The sequence below is a fragment of the Monodelphis domestica genome, chromosome 7, assembly GCF_027887165.1.
Source record: "Monodelphis domestica isolate mMonDom1 chromosome 7, mMonDom1.pri, whole genome shotgun sequence".
Classification (NCBI taxonomy): Eukaryota; Metazoa; Chordata; class Mammalia; order Didelphimorphia; family Didelphidae; genus Monodelphis; species Monodelphis domestica.
The window spans coordinates 92,667,676-92,684,423 of NC_077233.1; the positions used below are offsets into that span (position 1 = coordinate 92,667,676).

At 39.3% G+C, this 16,748-nt stretch overlaps 1 protein-coding gene and 1 pseudogene across 1 annotated transcript in view; one reads left to right on the top strand and one right to left on the bottom strand.

The window, feature by feature from the left end:
* The window catches only part of ARIH2 (ariadne RBR E3 ubiquitin protein ligase 2), a 66,682-nt gene extending 61,196 nt beyond the window's left edge, over nucleotides 1-5,486 (bottom strand). The window contains exon 1 of the mRNA XM_056805089.1: nucleotides 5,288-5,486. The gene's annotated coding sequence lies outside the window, so the exon portion shown is untranslated. The remainder of the gene's footprint in view (nucleotides 1-5,287) is intronic.
* On the top strand, nucleotides 5,452-13,752 carry LOC100027304 (RWD domain-containing protein 1-like; annotated as a pseudogene).
* The last annotated feature ends 2,996 nt before the right edge of the window (nucleotides 13,753-16,748 follow it).

Consider the following 16,748-nt stretch of genomic DNA (forward strand, 5'->3'; position numbering starts at 1 on the left):
AAGACTTAGATCCAAAGGGGACACAACCCAAATTTGAATGGCTTTCCTCTGAATCAAACAGAAAATTCTTGATAGACTTCTAATAAATCCCTCAAGTATTAGGGGAGGGGAAAAGGAAAGACCTAAGGCTTTGTAGTTTCAATATAGGGGCTCAAAGAACCCCTGAAAAGTTTAGGTTCCCTTTCAAGTAAATCTACATCTAATTCTTTGTTAACTGGTTCATCTGAGACTAAAAAACAAGTTAGTTTTGAAGTTCCAAGTATGATATTTTGCATTTATATTTAATAGCAGACCCAAACCAGAGACAGGCACATCAAGAGTGATGGTACTTGACAAGGGTCAATATGGTAGTGGATATAGTGTGGACCTAAGTTCAGGTCTTGCCTCTCACACACACATATTAGCTATATGACCCTAAACAAACCACTCATCCTCTTGCATACTAAGATTCAATTCTTTAAAACTATAGATTGAAGAATAGTTGATAATCTGCCTTGGTAAAACATTATCTTACCCAAATCACAAAATTTGCAACCTGGAAGGGATATTAGTGGTCACCTAGTCCATAAAACAGTAGACGAATGAAAATCTCCAAGGAAGGAGAACCTACCAGTTCTTAAAGCAGTCCATTTGAGGACTGAGAGTTTCCTGCCATTGAACCTAATTTTACTTCTTTGCAATTTCCACTCATTGCTCCTCATTCTTGCCTTTTTGGGGCAAAAAAGAACCAAACTAAATAAACTCTTCTTCCTATGACAGTTTTAGCCCAAACATTCCCAATTCCTTCAACTAATTTTCATATGTCATTCACCCCATATCCTTCATCAGCCCAGATGCCTTCCAGTTTATCAATGTTCTCCTTAAAATGTGATAATCAGAACTGAACACAAACACAAATTTGACTAGATCAGGGTATAGTTGGAATATCACTTCCCTGTTACTGGAAGCCATGTCTCACTAAAACAACCCAAGATCACATTAGCTTTTATAGCACCATATTTATAGCACAGTATTATGAATACTGATTCATACTGAGGTTGCAATCCACCAAAGCCACATCTTTTTCAAAACTACTGTCTAACCATGCCTCCTCTATCTATTGAATTTTATCTTCTTATATTCAGCCTAGTTTTTTAGTCTGCCAGGATCTTTTGGGGATCTTGACTATCATTCAGCACATTTAACTATCTCTCCAGTTTTATATTACCTGAAATGTTGATGATCATTCCATCTTAAAAAAATGTTAAATAGCACAGAGCCAAGTACAGATTCATGGAGCACTGCCCTGGAGCCTTCCTGCCTCAATGACAAAACCATTGACAATTATTTTCAGTCCAATTATGAATCTATCTTTTCAGATCCATCTCCCCAAGAAAACAGTATGAGAAGCCTTATCAAAATCTTTGCTAAAACCTAGATAAACTATATTCACAGCATTTCCCTCATCTACCACTTTAGTAATACTGTCAAAAAAGAAAATGAAATTAATCCTAATGACTTGTTCTTGAGAATACCTAACATTTATACTGTGCTTTAGGGTTTATAAAACGTTTTACAAATATTATCTCATTTGATCTTCACAATAACCTGGAAGGTGGTTGCTATTGTCATTCTCATTTTCAGATGACAAAACTGAGTCTGAGAGAGGTCAAATAACTTTCCTGGGGTCATAAAGCTAGTTAGTATCTGAGACAAAACTCATATTTAGGCCTTCCTCTAGACACTGTGCCCCCTTAGCTGATTTAATGAAGCAATGCTGAATTTTGTAATCATACTTTTTTCCATATGTTCCTAATATAACTCTTTAGCAATTAATTCTTTCATTTCCCTAAGAATCAAACTTTAATTCATTGGCCTATGGTTTGCAGATTCTGTTCCTTTTCCTTTTTTGAAAATCAATATATTTGGGGGCAGTTGGGTAGTTCAGTGGATTGAGAGCCAGGTCTAGAGATGGGGGTGCTGGGTTCAAATCTAGCCTCAGACACTTCCCAGCTGTGTGACCCTGGGCAAGTCATTTAATCCCCATTGCCTATCCCTTACCATTCTTCTGCCTTGGAGCCAATACATAATATTGATTCCAAGGTGGAAGGTAAGGGTTTTTTTTTTTTTTTTAAATCAATACATTTGTCTTCTTTTCCATGATCTTTCAAATATCACTAAATGGGACTCAAGAAATCACATATGTCAGTTCAGTACCAGAGGTGAGTTGAATTCATAGAGGGCAACTAGGGCTCTCTTACTAACTCCTTATTTATTTTGAGTATCAATTGTCTGTTAATTATTTTGTTCTGTCACTTCCAGTGCAAAGGTCATTTTCCTTGGGCCTCACTGAGATCATAGATCTAAACCAAAATCCAAGTAACAAATAAATTAATGAAAAGCACTGTGTCAGGCATAGTAATGAGTGCTAGGGACACAAATATTTTTATTAATATTCATCCTTAGGAAGCTTACAGTCAAATGATGGGACACAAAACATATAGTACAGTAACAACCATGAAAGGGTGGTTTTGGTCTGAGGAAAAGAAAAAAAAAACAGTTAAAAAAAGTCAACAAGAGAAAATTAAGAAGGGAGAATATGGATAGTTAGGGGACTGAAAGTCAGGCCCAGAGATAGGAGGTTCTGGGTTCAAATCTTATCTTAGGCATTTCCTAGCTGTGTGACTCTGGACAAATCACTGAATCCCCACTGCCTAGTCCTTACAGTTCTTATGTTTTGAGATCAATAAACAGTATTGATTCTAAGATGGAAAGAGTTTTTTTTTAAAGGGGGGGTAGGAAATACATATAATTTGTCAACAAAAATTACAGCTGGTTGTTAGTAAACAAGTTCTCCATAATGATGAAATAAAGATAAAAAAATAAACCCACAACATTTTCACACACTCAATTACAATGCTGATTTTAGAGAGCTCACTAAATCTATGAAAACAATAATCACATAAAAATTTTTCACCTTAACGTTTTTTTCAATCATATATTCTGGGGAGCAGCTAAGTGGCTCAGTGGATTAAGAGCCAGGCCTACAGAGTATAGATTCTAAGATGGAAGATAAGGATTTTTAAAAAAATTATATATTGTGCTTTGCACTTACATGAAAACAACCTATTTTCCATAAAAAAACCAGGGAGCAAAACAGAAGTTCCAAGTATTATTATTAATCAATACAAATAATACCTCAAATTTATTTTTTTTAAACCCTTACCTTCCATCTTGGAATCAATACTGTGTATTAGTTCCAAAGTAGAAGAATGGGAAGGGCCTGTCTCTCAATCCACTGAGCTATCCCAATACCTTGAATTTCTACTCCCTCCCTAGGTTTCTTTTTTTCTTGAGACTGAACCTCCCCATGTAGCCCAGGTTGTAAGTGCAGTGGTTATGTCCACACGGATTCCAATTCTGATTGATAGATAAGTTTTAACTGGCTCCATTTTTCAGGATATGGATTAGTCCATCCCACCTTAGGCCTCCTGATAGCCCAGGGAGTGGGAGAAACCTGGTGGATACTAGATTAGTTCTAGCTCTACAGCAACTCAAATGAACTATCATGTCAGCTTGCCCAGTAATAGGTATTATAGGCATGCACTACCACCTGGTCATCTTCCCAGTGTTTCAAGTCACATTAGAAACTTTTCAGCTTTATAAACCTAGTAGGAGATACACTGATCTTATTTCCCATAAAAAAATAAAATAAAAACGTTGAAACACAATGCAATAAAGTTCAGAGACCTAACATTTACTTCTGTCCAACACTAAATCTGGCTTATGAACCCATAAAAGGTTCCAAGCCACAATAATAAAAGTCAACAAAAACAATATCAACAAAAACTCCTGAAAAAAGCATGCTTTTTTTTTTTATCAGAAAAGGTTAAATAGCCTCAACATTTGAAAAACAGCTAATACTGATTAATCTATCAGTTTTCCAGAGTATACCTATTTTCTAGAGAAAATCTAATGCAGGAAAAATTATGATTTAACAATTTTGTTTCCCAATTTGACGTTGAATAGAAAAACCAAGTTATTTCCTATCACATGACCAAAACAGACCCATCTGATACATAAGTGATAAAAATAATTGGCAACAGAGTTCAAATTATCCTTGCCCAGGGTCCAGTGTCCATTATCTTCATCTGTTTAGTTCATTTTGTAGCTTATTTTACTCACTTTTTAGAACTAAAAGTTTGTTCTTTCTGAAAACAATCCCAAGATTTTTTCAGTCAAGAAGCACTACAAGTGCCTACTATGTGCAGTGTGCTGGCAATTAAAAAGTCAAAAATAAAACTCTTACTTCTCAAGGTCTTCAAGTTCTATTGGGAAACAACACATGAATATATAAATACATGCAAAATGTAATGGTAATGGGGGGGGAGTCAGGAACATAAAGTGCAAATGTGCTTTGCTAAATACAAATTACCGGTTAATAGAGCTTATCAAAATGATCAAATGAAGAAACTCATACTATATTCAGTTTAAAATGACATTTCACAATGAATGTGTCATTGTTTGGGGAAAATTTAAGAGCCAGGCCTGTTCAGAGTTACTTTCATTGATGTTGGTTTACAGGCATGGAAATTTATACAGTAGAAAACTCAGAAACGTGACATAAATAGGGCTTAACTCTTTACAGCACTCAAAAGGAATACACCGACTGGCAATGGCCAATTCAAGCTACAATCTGTTTAAGGCTGACTAAAGGCATTTTAAAAAAAAGGGGTGGTGGTTGTCGGGGGAAGTGGGGTGTAGGCCTAACTTCCCGAAACAAGGGAATACCAAAACCCGAAGCCTTCTAGCCACAAACTTTGAATCCTTTGCACAGATTAAAAAGGAGGAGCGGAAAGCCAGGCCAGAGAATTCCAGAGGAAGGTGAGACCCCACCTTTACACACACATCCCCCCCCTTCTCAGAGCCACCGAAGCCAGACCAAGGTTTTGAGCGTGGACGAAGGGCCAGTCGGCGGCAGTTAACTTCCCCAAGAGAGAACGAGCTACGCCAAGAGCTGAGGAGGCTGGCCCCACGGCCCGACCAGCTCTGGGGTCCTCGGGGGGGTCGGGGAGTGGGCGTCATGCTGAGCTGGCCGGGGGGAGCTTCGGTCCTCTCGGGCTGGGTCGAAAAGAGGCTTAGGCCTCCGCTGGAGAGAGGCCGGAGACAAGACCTCAGATTCAGGGCTGGGCTAGTGAGGCCGCTCTGGCTCTGGCTCTGGCTCTGGCTCTGGCGCCGGCCCCGGCTCCCGTCAGGTGTAAACAAGGCCGAGGCCCCGTGCGCCCACTCGCGCCTCCTCTGCACTTACCCGGGCGCCGGGGTCCCCGCGGCCGATGTGCCCCGGGCCGGGCCAGGCCAGGCCGGGGCGAGACGGGGGACTAGAAGGAAGGGACCGGCGGCGTAGGGAATCAGACCGACGCGACTCCCTCGGGCTCCTTCCTCCGGCAAACGCCGCCGACGCCTGAGCCGGAAATGGCTCGTCGCGGTTGCGTCACTTCCGGGGCTGGGGTCCGGGAGGCTCGATTACCCCGTCTATTGCCGTGCGCTGGATCTGTTTTTCAGTGGTGAGACTGCGCTTTCCCCCGAGACTTGGGGGAGAGAGGAAATCACTCTCTGGATGGCCTGTCGAGGCCCTTCCTTTAGCCCCTAATTTGAGGCTCTCTCCTAACCGGGACCCCAGATTTAATCTGCTTCATGCTCTGGACGCCAGTTTCTTCCCGTTGTTAGAAATCGTCATAAAATCTTAAATCTAGAAGTAGAAGAGACCTCATAGGTCAATCCATGCCAACTGTCTGATTGTACAGATGAGGAAACTGAGGCCCAGAGGGAGGCCGACACTCTCCCTTAGTCATACCGCATAACCAGAAGGAGGACCTCTTTCTATTGCACATTCAGTTGGAAAACAGTGATGATGAGTGTTGTATCTATGGCTGACTATGGCACAAGTGATGAGTAAGGCAGGGAACAAGCATTTTCCCTCCTCATATCCTAGCTTAAAATCCATGCAGGTTGCCCTGAAGCTTCACTGAAGAATGAGGGGGAACAGAAACTGATGATCTTGGTCCTGAATTCCTGTAGCTATACCCTAAAACCTTGTTCCTTCATTGATGGACTTTTAAAAAATCAGGATCACCTAGAAAACAGTAAAAATAAATTTCTAGGAAGGAAGGAATGAAAAGCTTATTAATTGCTTTCTATGGGTCAAACCCAGGCAAAGCGCTGTGACTATAAATAAAATGACAAAATGATCTTGTTCCTAGCTTCCTTGGCTTCCTTTAGTTCTCAGATAAAATCCACCTTCTGCAAGAAGGCCTTTGTAAACATTTTGTTTCTCACATTTGTTTATTTATGGTTTTATTTTGGGGTTTGGGGTTTTATACCAGTATTCTTTTATAACAATAAACAATGTGTAAGTATATTTGCACTATAACATTTGTAATCCAGATTACATTGCTTACTTTCTCCAAGAGGGGAGAGAGAAGGGAGGCAGACAATTTGGATTTTATGATTTTAAAGAAGTAAGCTGAAAATTATTATTACATGTAATTGAAAAAATAAAATATTTTTAAAGAAAAAAAGATTTTAAAAAAGCCCTTTGTAGTCATAATCTTAGTGCATTCTCTTTGAGACAACCTCCTAGTTTATTCTGTACATATCTTGTTTGAATATAGTCTGCATATTGTCTTCCACATTAGACTGTGCTTCTTGAAAGCAAATAGTATTTTTTTACTTTTCTTTGTTCTACAGCATTTAGCACAATGCCTGGCACTTAGTAATGGCTTAATAAATTCTAGTTGACTGACTGAGTACTTTTCACAGTGAATTTATATACTATTAGGTCTCAGGGTTTCTTTACTTTGTGGTCCCTGAACATTTTGGGATTTTCTTTTTTTTAATATTTTCATAACTTTCAATATAATTGGCATCCTTTGTAATCCTATGTATTCTATTTTATACATTTAAAAACATTCTGAGAAGGAATTTGTAGGCTTCACCAGATTGCCAAAGGGTTCTATGTTGCAAAAAAAATGGTTAAAAACCCCTTATCTTGTTTACTGTCTTGCTTGACCAGTCTTGAAGTTTACCTTAAAATAACTCCAGTTCACACTGCCTCTGGTTTACTATGGAAAATCTCATACCATAGTTCATACCTAGATCTCCACAGATGTAGAGGTACCCCCAAGTCTGATTAACATAACCTTTATGAGGTATAGAACAACATTTTTTCTACACAAGAAATATAAAGGCCTCAGGAGGCTCATAAAAATATTCAGAAAACTGCATCAACAATTCAATAGTCGAGAAGTAATCTAGTGGATAGAAGTCAACATTTATTATTAGTAGTGTAAGGGTTAAAATTATGGTTGAGACTGAATTTAATAATTATATTTGGTCACCAAGGATTTATAAAATCCTAATGAAATACCCAAACTCAGTTGGAAATTTTATGGTGATTTAATTGATATAGTGGAGGAGATTTAAGAAGAAAGAAGATGGAAGGGGCAGGGAGATCTAGAAAGTAAGATTTTGAGTGTGAAGGAGGAAAAAATCAGCCTACCCTCCAAAGGGGCTCAGCTAAGCTACCCAAATCTGAATCAGCTCAAGGGCAAAACTCACCACCCAACACTCCAAGATGTCGAATGCCTAGCACACTCTCAGCCAGAGTTGCCTCTCCAGGAAAAGAGAAGGAGAGAGGAAGTGATGTGCCTTATATAGACAGTTTTACATCACTTTCCTGCTTCTCATCTGTACCAATGACGATTTAGCTTGACTTAGGACAGCCCAGAGGTCTATCCTTTTTTCTGAACGTGTCTGTTGAAGGCCGTTTCCTTAGATAATTGAATCTTGAGTTTGATGCAGACCTTCCAAATCTTGTTAAACTAAGAAGGGAGGAGAAATGTAGTTTCCAAGACCTGATTCTGTTATTCCAAGTATCTCCATTGTTACTGATCAGGAAATAGCTAAATCAGATCTTCTAAAGAATGGTCTGATTAGGGTGGAATAGTTTTAAAATTCACAGTAGATACCCTCCCTCACCCAAACTTTTCCAATCTTAATACATCTTATTATTCATTGTGTACTTTTTGATCCAATGAAACCACCCTCCTTGCTGTTTCACAAATAAAACACTCCTTTCCCATTCAGGTATTTCCTCTGGCTGTCCATCATGCCTAGAATTTTCCTTTTTTTAACCTTTACCTTCTATCTTAGAATCAATATTAAGTATTGGTTCCAAGGCAAAAGAGCAGTAATTAGGCAATTAGGGTTAAATAACTTGCCCAGGGTCACACAGCTAGAAAGTATCTGAGGACAGATTTGAATCCAAGACCTCCCTTTTCCAGGCCTAGTACTCCATCTACTGAGCTACCTAGCTGCCCTTCTCCTCCTCACCTTTTTTTTAAACCTTCTGGCTTTCCTGGCTTCCTTCATATCCTGAATTAAAACCTGTCTTCTACAGGAAATATTTTTGCAGCTCTTCTTAATTCTAGTACCTTCTCTCCATTATTTCCTATTTATCCTGGATGTAAATTGTTTGTACATATTTGTTTGCTTGTTGTCCTACCTTTCCCCCATTAGATTGTGAGCTTGTGAATTTTAAAATTACTCCATCCTACTCAGATTGTACTTTAGAAGATCTGATTTAGCTATTTCCTGATTAGTAACAATGGAGATACTTGGTCTAACAGAATCAAGTCTTGAGAACTCTACATTTCTCCACCCTACTTTGTTAAACAAGGTCAGGAATGTCTGCACCGTACTCAAGGATTAAGTATCTGAGAAAATGGCCTTCAACAAACATGTGCAGAAACAGTGGATAGACCCCTGGGTTGTCCTAAGTCAAGCTAAGCTAACATTGGTTCAGATGAGATGCAGAAAAGTGATGTAAAACCGTCTATATAGGGCACATCACTTCCTCTCTTCGGCCTCTTTTCCCAGAGAGTTGTCTCTGGCTGGCAGTGTGCTAAGCATTCCGACATCTTGGCCTGGTAGCAGCTATTTGTCTGGGTTCTGGCAGTGAGTTTGTCCTTGAGCTAATTCAGGTTCAGGCATCTTAGGCTGAGCCCTCTTGGAGCTCCTTCCTCTTTTACTCTCCAAAACCTTACCTTCTAGAGCCTCTAATCTTCCTTTCCTTCTCCCTTCTTCTTAAATTTCTTTCCACTATATTAATTAAATCACCATAAATTTCCAGACTGACTTGGGTAAAATTTTTAAAATTATTTGAAATATCCATGGTGACCAATAATTTATATAGTTTAGGTCACAACGCTAAAATTATCCTTCACAAGCTCCTTGAGAGTATAAATTGTTTGCCTCTTTTTATATCCCCAGAACTTAGCACAGTGCCTGGTACATTAGTAGGAACTTAATAAATGTTTATTAACTGTCAAAGCACTAGACTTTGACTCAGAAAGGGCTGAGTTCAAATTCTGCCTTGTATATTTATGAGCGTTGTGACCCTGAGTAATTAATTTTTAACTTCTTACTCTTATGAGTAAAAAGAAATTGGACTTGGTGTCCAGGTTCTTGGACTTCTGGCTCTAAACTCAAGATCATGATCCTAATACAGTTCTCCTCCATTACTGGTGAGTCTCACTTCTCCAAGGAGAGAAAGTCCTTCAGATTTGTAGCAACACTCTGCGGTTGAGAATCTTCCATCCAAGGGGAAAATATTTGGAGATGGTAAGTAATCCAAACCCTGATATTTTTGTGAGTCTTTCCACAGAAATCCATATATTTATTTAACTGTATGATATTACTCTGAAACTCTGAACTTCTCTGAAAAGGAAGTGCATTTAGAGCTACTAGACTGGCCACACCCTAACAATGTGGTATGTCCTTTTACCCACAGAAACAGATGCATATATTCAGCCATATGGTACAGCTCATGGCTCAGAGTCTCCATGAAGGGAAGAACATTTAGGATTGCTGGACAGGTCACTTGGTCCCCATTGCCTAAAAAAAAAAATGAAAAAATAAAAGCAAAAGAAGAAGTTGAAAATATAGAAGATTTTGAAGTATAGAATTGTTTGTCCTTCATTTTTGAAGATCACAGAGTGATTCTTCTTTCCTTCCTTCCTTCCTTCCTTCCTTCCTTCCTTCCTTCCTTCCTTCCTTCCTTCCTTCCTTCCTTCCTTCCTTCCTTCCTTCCTTCCTTCCTTCCTTCCTTTCTCTCTCTGTTTCTTTCTTTCTCTCTCTCTCTTTCTTTCTTTCTTTCTTTCTTTCTTTCTTTCTTTCTTTCTTTCTTTCTTTCTGTCTGTCTTTCTTTCTGTCTTTCTTCCTCTCTTTCTTTCTTTCTTTCTGTCTTTCTTCCTCTCTTTCTTTCGCTCTTTCCTCTTACCTTCCACCTTAGAATCAGTTCTATGCATTGGTTCCAAGGCAGAAGAGTGGTAAGGGCTAAGCAATGGGGGTTAAGTGACTTGCCCAACATCACAAAGCTAGGAAGTGTCTGAGGCCAGATTTGAACCTAAGACCTCCTGTCTTTAGGCTCTCAATCCACTGGGCTAACCAGTTGCCCCCCTACAGGGTGATATCTTTACTTGTGCATGAATTAGATTTAAGTGAGGCAGAGTGGCACAAAGTCATCATCACTAAGGTGGAGTGGCAAGACAAAAGTCAGGATAACTAGTGATGATGACCAACTGCTAGACAGTAATTGTCTAACCCTGGGACACTAGGCCCTGGGAAAGCAAAGTTGAAAATTAAACAGACCTCCCATCAAGAGTAGTAGTCTCTCGGTAACCAAGGATGATGATTGTCTTTGTACTTTTTTGTGCACAAAGACACTGTGCATGAAGATTTAAGTGGAAAAGTCGATGCACAGAGACAGTCCCACTCTCTGGGCATTGGAAGCCTGGGTCCATTGGCACAAAAAGTTGTTACATCTAGAGACTTCCTCAGCTGCATTGGATGGCCATGTGGTCTTTTATGCTCCATCACGCCCTAAGCCACAGTGCCTTGCTGCATCACCATCTCAGCCGTTGAACCTTCTTGTTGGTTTCTTCCACCTGTTCCCCCGAAACAGTCTTCACATGCTGGGTGAGCAAAGCCCTGGTTCACCAGGGGTCGATGATGACCCGATGGCTACCCTCACATTGTTTAGCAGGCCTGTCAAAGCCGTTGTCCGGGGTGTGGCCGCTGCTGCATGCTAGCAGCTACTAGGAGCCATTAGTGAGAGCTGGGTGTCAGGTGAGGGTCAGAGGCTGGAGAGCTGCCCTAGGAGGGCATGACAAGCCCTCCATACCAGAGATACTACCCCTCCCTGAGCACCCCATACACCCATCAAGAGACTTACATTCTATCCAACAGGGAGACAATATATATATACATAATGTATACAAAATATATCCAAAATGAATATAGTATAAATTTTTTTGGGAGGGAAGACCTCTGGGAGTAAAGGAACAGCTTTATGTAGAAAGAATTGCTTAAATTTTGGAGGGATTTTTTGTTTTGTCAATGGTCTATATCTAAGAAATTGATGAAGAAAATGTTAATAATGCAGATTAAAGTTAAAATTGTTATATATACATTTCTACCATATATTCTGTCCTGGTTATTAAACACTTACCAGGACCTCCCTGGTTAGAAGGCATGATACAGATAATGAACCAGTACAGGAAACTGAGAAATAGTCAGGCAGGTGGAGAACCAAAAGAGAACACTGTTATGAAAATCCAGAGAAGAGAGAATATCTAGGAGTTAATGGTTAATGGTGTGAAATAATAACAAAAAAGTCATATAGAATGAGTACTAAAAAAAAAGGATATTATTTATGGCAGTGAAAACATCATTAAGGGGCAGCTAGGTAGTTCAGTAGATAGAGTTCTAGGCTTGGAGTTGAGTGAGAGGACCTGGATTCTAAATTGACCTTAGATACTTCCTAGCTGTGTGACCTTGGGCAAGTCACTTAACCCTCTTTGCCTAGTCCTTGCCCTTCTGTCTTAGAGTTGTTACTAAGGCAGAAAGTAATGACCTTTTTTTTTTTAAAAAGGTCATTAGTAAATTTAGAAAGAATGATTTCAGTTGCATGAGGCTAGATTACAAAAGATTAAGAAGTGGAAAGAGAAATAGAACTAGCAAGTATAGACCATTTTTTCCTTGGAGTTTGGCTGTGATAGGAAAGAGAGATATGGGATACTAAGTTGAGGAGATAGCCTGCTCTTGTGAGAATTTTTTCAGGTGGGGAGAGTTCGGTGTATTTATAGGCATAGAAGAAACAAAAGAGAGGGAGAGATTGAAAACTAAAAAGAGGAAATATTATGAGAACTGGAAATTTGGTTGAAGGTTGATTGGAAAATACTTTGCATGCTAAACTTCTTAGATACTTTTCTCAATCAGCAATGTGGAGTCAACAAATGTTTTCAAGTAGTGAATTGATAAGATCAGAACTGTGCATTAGAAAGATTATTGTCCCAATTGTGATATGGAGGATGATTGAGTGGAAGAGAGAATAGAGGAAGGAGCATTCTTTAGAAGGATGTTTCCTTTAGAGTTTATTTCCTTTAGGTTTTTCTCACAGCATTATGGTCTTAAAGTAACAAATCTATATTCTGGCATTTAGTAATATGTTATAGGTAGAGATACCAAGGTACTTTATTGTAGCAATACTGCAAATTAGTGTCAGGATAAAGAACAGATTCCAAGTCCTGCAACTTCAATCTAAAGACTACTATATTAGGCAGTGCTGCTATCAGATATATTGACTGCCATACTGCTCAAAATTGTAATTATTTTCCATAGATATATCTAGAAAGAACTGTATTATTGATAGTTAAAAATAGCCTAGAGCATTCTGTACTTGTGCCTGCCAACCCAACAGGCCCTGGCATTCCAGGTTCGAGCTTTGAGCTCTCCATGTTTAATCATTTCATGGGTCAGTGGCTTGGGCCACAATAACAAATTACAGTGAGGAGCAGCATAAGGAACTTGAGGCTCTGGAATCCAGCTATCTGAACTCCACAGTATAATCAAAAAAATCCAACCAATTTCACTATTACTATGACATCTGAAGCAGGAGAAAATGATGAAACTGTCCAGATAACCCTTAAGTTTACTTATGGAGAGAAGTATCCAGATGAAATGCCTCGTTATGAAATATTTTCTGAGGAAAACCTAGAAGATAATGATGTTTCAGATATATTAAAACTATTAGAGTTACAAACAGAAGAAAACCATGGCATGGTAATGATCTTCACTCTGGTATCAGCTGTTCAAGAAAAACTCAATGAAATTGTAGATCAAATTAAAACTAGAAGAGAAGAAGAAAAGAAAAATTAGCAGAAGAAGCAGAAAGGCAATGTTTCCATGACACTCCTTTAACAATTGAGAATTTCTTAAATTGGAAGGCCAAGTTTGGCGCAGAGCTCTTAGAAATTAAAAGGAAAAGAATGAAGGAAGAACATCAAGCTGGAAAAAATTAATTAAGTGGAAAATAGCTATTTGAAACAGATCACAATCTTGACACATCTGATATCCAGTTCCTGGAATAAGCTGGTAACAGTGTGGAAGTAGATGAATCTTTGTTCCAAGAAATGGATGACTTGGAACTGGAAGATGAAGAGGATGATCTTGATTTTAATCCAGTTGATTTAGAGAGTGACTAGTGTAGCTCAGTTGACTAATGAACTGGTGGTGTCAGCAGTGTGCAAGTCCCCATCCTTGTATCTCCACTTGCAGAGAAGCTTGAATGCCACAGCATCTGTGGCTTTGCTGAGCGTGTGTTGGTTTCCTTTTCTTTTTTCTAAGAAAAAAATAATTTAATTTTCAGGAGAATATTCTTCTAATGACTTTCATCATTGTACTTTAATAAATTGACTTGAAATTTAAAAAAAAAATAGCCTAAATCAAAGGTTCTTAGTCAAGTTAACTGAACTCTAGGCAGAGAGTTTCTGTAGCCACCTACATCTCTTCAGGACCTGACTTGATACCCTCCATGCTCATCTTTCCTCCCTCATACTCCCTTCTCTAGCTCTAAGATAACTACCTAAAGATGAACCCTTTACAGAATGATGACTTACCAGAACTCATACCCCAATAATTCATATACTTCCAACTTGTGATACCCACTCTATTCTAGTGATTCTGAATACCTAGTTGTGATTGGGGTGTATGGGGTGCTCAGGGAGGGGTAGTATCTCTGGTATGGAGGGCTTGTCGTGCCCTCTTAGGGCAGCTCTCCAACCTCTGACCCTCACCTGACACCCAGCTCTCACTTGTGGCTCCTAGTAGCTGCTAGCATGCGGCAGCGGCCACACCCTGGGCAATGGCTTTGATAGGCCGGCTAAACAGTGTGAGGGTAGCCATCGGGTCATCGTCGACCTCTGGTGAACCAGGGCTTTGCTCACCCAGCATGTGAAGACTGTTTCAGGGGAACAGGTGGAAGAAACCAACAAGAAGGTTCAACGGCTGAGATGGCGACGCAGCAAAGCACTGTGGAGTGCTTAGGGTGTGTTGGAGCACAAAGGACAACATGGCCATCCAATGCAGCTGAGGAAGTCTCCAGGTGTAATGATTTTTCGTGCCATTGGACCCAGGCTTCCAACGCTGAGAGAGTGGGACTGTCTCTGTGCAATGACTTTTCCACTTAAATATCCTTCACACACAAGTGTCTTTGTGCACACTCATCTATACACCATAGATGAAAACGCACAAAGACAATCATCATCCTCCGTTACGGAGAGACTACTTCTACTAGTTGTGATTATTCAAATTCCATTCTCCATCCTCTATTGGTCACTCCCTTATTTCTAACCCACTCAACCCCATTCCCCCAATCTTCTATTCTAAAACTACCCAACCTTTCAACTTGGGTCTCTATAATACATGCTCCATAGATATCAAATTAGATTTTCTCTGAAATCTTTTCCTTTCTCCCTTCATCTTCTTGTACTCACTGGTCCCTGGCCCCTTCCTGATTATAGATTCCCTGGCTACTTTTTCCAGCTTTGGTTGTAGTTTCATGCATTCACTTAGACTCCCTAGTTGTAATAAGGGAATTAAATTACTCCTTGCTTTCCACTGACATTTCTAGGTTCTCCTCTACCACCATCACTCAATAATCTCTTCATTCAATACATATTTATCATCCAATCAAGATTCTGGTAGCTATTATCTACAGACTTTAAGACATTCTCCTTTCTTCTTCTATAAATTCAGTGCCTGGCTCACAGTCTCTCTCTCCTCCCCAAATCCTAACTTCATTAGAAGAGGTTTCAACATACATAATGATACTCCCTCAAATATTATAACCTCCCAATTTCTCAACTCATTCATTTGCCATGACCTACTATCTCCATCCCATAATAGTTACACAGAGATGGTTCTGCCCTTAATCTTGCCATCACCCACAGAAGTTCCACATCCATGTTGATGAACTGAATGTCTTATCTGATAATAATCTATTATCATTCCCCTTCTTCTGCCTTGTGACTCCAAATCTAGTTCTTCCTTTTCATCTTTTCAATCCCTTGATAGCCTCAGTTCTTTCCCAAATCATTGTCCCTTCACTGGCTACACTCTCTTCTCTTACCCATCTCATCTCCCCTGATGAACTAATCCAACCCTATACTATCTTTTCTCAAATCCCTTGGCCCCTCACTTACTTTCCTACACTATAAATGATCCTGCTCTTCCATATCACAGCTTTGAATTACTCTCACCATCTGATACCTTGCCTTCACTTGGACACACTGCTGAACAAAGATGAAGAAAATCACAAATTGTGCAGACTGGGTCCACTACAAGTTTATCCATAATTTCAATTGGATTCTCATTGCTACAAGACAATTCTTTTATACCTCCTTAATCAATAGAAGCGCCCCCCCCAATATTTTCATCACCCCTCAAGCCTATCACAGCTTTCTTCTCTCTCAGCTGATGAGTTATTTAGCTGAAAAATTAAAGGTCATTCACCAAGACTTCCTTCTTCTCCCTTCCTTATCTCACATCACTCAGATGCTTTATCCTATTATCTCCTCCTTCATTTCAGATTTCATATGCAAAGGTGGCCTTTATTGTTGCCAAGGCAAATTCCTCTATATGCATAAATGATCTCATTCCATTTAATCCTTTATTTGATATATATTTTCCCAATTACATATAATAATAAATTTTAATATTTATTTTCTAAAATTTTGAATTCTAACTTCTTCCCCCACCCCTGCTTTCTAAGGTGGTAAGTAATTTCAGCTAGGTTGCATATGTGCAATCATGCAAAACATATTTCCATATTAGTCGTGTTGTGTGAGAACACTCAGAAAACAAACAAACAACAAAGCCATGAAGAAAATAAAGTGAAAAATAGTTTGCCTCAATCTGCATTCAGACTCATCAGTTCTTTCTCTGGAGGTAGATAGTATTTTGGTCACAAGTCCTCTATATCCTACAATTCAGTTGTCACTTCTATTTTATGTAAGGAAGCTTGTGATCTTGAGAGGCCCTGAACAAACTCAATAGCAAATTTGATAAGATTATAAAATGTAGGTCAGGGGTGTCAAACTCAAATACAAACTGATCTCTGTGAGCTGAATATTTAGAAAACCACAAATTAACTTAATCTATGTTGTATTATATTTTTGTTTATTTTGTTAAACATTTCCCAGTTACATTTCTGGGAGTTTTGTCTGCTTCTTGGGGCTTGTGGGCATTGAGTTTACACCTTTGTTGAAGGTCATTGTTAGTTGCAGATCAAATGGAGAGGCAGTGGGAGAACCTAAGAGCCCAAGAGATAGCAGCCTCCAGTAGACAAAAGAAACATATGGCCAAGTGGT